Source organism: Tachysurus vachellii, chromosome 14 (assembly GCF_030014155.1).
Source record: "Tachysurus vachellii isolate PV-2020 chromosome 14, HZAU_Pvac_v1, whole genome shotgun sequence".
Taxonomy (NCBI): Eukaryota; Metazoa; Chordata; class Actinopteri; order Siluriformes; family Bagridae; genus Tachysurus; species Tachysurus vachellii.
Window position 1 is genome coordinate 2,275,972 of NC_083473.1, and position 2,671 is coordinate 2,278,642.

Here is a 2,671-nt window from a genome sequence, read left to right on the forward strand (position 1 = left end):
TACATATTTTATCCTTTTATCCTTAACTGTGTTTTATTAGACTTTATGTAGCTATATGATGAACAACTAAAAAAAGGGAAGAGATGATGATAAATTGGACTTCCAGGAAGAGGGATATACACACAGATGCTCAGGATTACCAGCTAGTTTTAAACTTTTGTCTTCTTCTTTGTTTATAAGTGTTTATAAGTAAAATTGACAACTTAATATCACTTAGCAGTTGTAGCAGGTGTAGGCTGTTAATTAGAATAAGACGTAGGAGGTATTTCATACGCTATAAAATGTTGCATATTACTCCTTTAACAGTGCACAAAAGGGAGGGATTGTGGGACTTGTGAACTTAGTTTATCTTTTCAGACTGATTGACACTCATTTTTCAGATGTGTCCAAATTAAGCTCTGTGTTGCCTCATAAAATAGTTAATAGAAACTGGCGGTGAGCTCTAAGCTGTTATGAGGGACAACAACTAGCTCCCAGTGCTAAAGAGAGGGGTCTTGTGGGAAAGTCACCACTGAATGTCACCTCGTAACGAATGGAACGGTTTCAACCACAATAACAACATTGTCTGCGACAAACATCACCGTATTTTATTGGACATGATCATCAGCACACGTCTCTCAGTGTTCTACAGGTTTATTCGTTAGACTGCGTGATGGCAATAAAGGGAAGATTTCAGATGGAGTCGATATTTCTGGTCATGATATCTGATTCATATTTAATCACAGTTTACAATATTATTGATTATTAAATCTGTTGCACAAAACATGAGGTAATCAGTAAGGACCATAAGAAGACCGCCGGGTCTCTTACTCGGTGCCTCAAACTCTACCTACAGCACCTTGCATAAGTATTCACCCCTTTATTTATTTATTTATTTATTTATTTTACAGCCTGGAACTTTAATGAACTTCATTTGGATTTCATGTCATGAATGTTTATAAAAAAAAAATGTCTTCGCCCTAAGATGGATCAGATTTAGTCTGGACACTTCACAAAGCCAACTTTTCAGAAGGGAGATTAGAAGAAATTCATTACTGCGGAAACAAATATGTCTAAATATATGGCAGATGAAATTCCACCTGCTGACTCAGCAACACAAAGTACGTGGGAAAACGTTCTCTTGTGTTCCGAGACCGAATTTGAACGTTGGAAACCCAGCTATCTCTACTGTCAGGCGTTTTTGGTGTTAGCATCACGTTGTTGAGCTGCTGTTCCTCAGCAGGGACTAGGAAAGTGTTTTGGGGGCGGAGCTTCACCTTGTAATACAGACAAGCTACAATGCAGTGGTTCAACACTTAGAACCCAGTCGAAGCCCAGACTTCAGTCTGACTGAGAATCTGTGGCAAGACTTAATTAACGATGGATTCGATCCAATCTTACAGAGCTTGAGCAATGTTGCTATGAGTAATGGGGGGAAAAAACATCAGGATCCAGATGTGCAAAGCTGAGACATAGATGCAGTGTGATGACCTGGGGGGTGAATACTTATGAGGCATCGGATTAAGAGCGTGAACGGGGAAGATGATACGTTAAAGTGTGTCTATTTAATCGTGATGTAACTGACGGTTTGTACAAATCTCACTCATCACCACGTGTCACAGGCTCAGGTTCTGTTCTGTTGCCAAACACAGCTTGCTACAGTAAGCTGATGCTAAACTGGTAGCTATAGGCTTCCCTTAATGTGCTAGCTACATTAGCTTCGTACAGTCTTCACACACCAAACGTCTCAGTTCTGTTTGTTGTTCGTCAGCGTCTGAGTGTGTACCAGACGCACCAGGTTGTAATGTGCCGTAATTTTCGGGGAATAAAGCCTTGTTTTCTGAATAAAGGAGCAGGATTTGCACACAATGTTTTCAAGTCTCTAAAAACATGTCTATTGTAGAAATCATGGCAGTATTTGATGCATTTTTGTTTGTCTACATTGAACTCGTACAGATCTCATGTATTTGTTATTTTTAGTGCAGATGAAGGGATTTATTTTGTCTGATCTCATTACTAAATGCACTAAACTCTGTTCATTTCTTAAATTCTTAAACCATGAAATAATAAAAAACATTTTTTCAAAGCTAATTATACAATGTTCTATACTGTTTTTATAGAAAGTTGAGATTTTTTTGGTCAGGAAATCTTTTAAACAGTAAACATGTGGCCCGATTGTTGTCACGACAAATTTATTCTAATAAAGTTTGCATTTTAAAACCATCATCAGTCTCATTTATGTTACTGGAAGTATTTTTATTGCTTTTTTCTCTTTAGTCACTTTATAGACATTAGTGGCAGCTGAAACTGGAGAAGTGGAGCTCAGGAAGAAGAAACCTTGGTAGAAGCCTGGATGTGAATTAAGAGGCTTTTGATTGTTTTTTAAATTCAATTCAATTCAAGTTTATTTGTATAGAGTTTTTTTTACAATTGACATCGTCTCAAAGCAGCTTTACAAAAAGGTTATAAAGAATAATACAAAGATTAATATTAGATATATTTAGTTCACAATGTGTTTGTATTTATCCCCAATGAGCAAGTCTGAGGTGACTCAGGTGACTGTGGGGAGGAAAAACTCCCTTAGATGGTAAAGGAAGGAACCTTGAGAGGAACCAGACTCAAAGGGGAACCTCATCCTCATCTGGGTGACACTGGAGGGTGTGATTATAAATATAAAGTCTGATAAATGTTG

General features: G+C 37.6%; 1 protein-coding gene across 1 annotated transcript in view; it reads left to right on the top strand.

The window, feature by feature from the left end:
• Window positions 1–2,202, top strand: part of ppt2b (palmitoyl-protein thioesterase 2b) — a 13,639-nt gene extending 11,437 nt beyond the window's left edge. The window contains exon 8 of the mRNA XM_060887316.1: window positions 1–2,202. This exon is cut by the window's left edge and continues 1,296 nt beyond it. The gene's annotated coding sequence lies outside the window, so the exon portion shown is untranslated.
• Window positions 2,203–2,671: the final 469 nt, after the last annotated feature.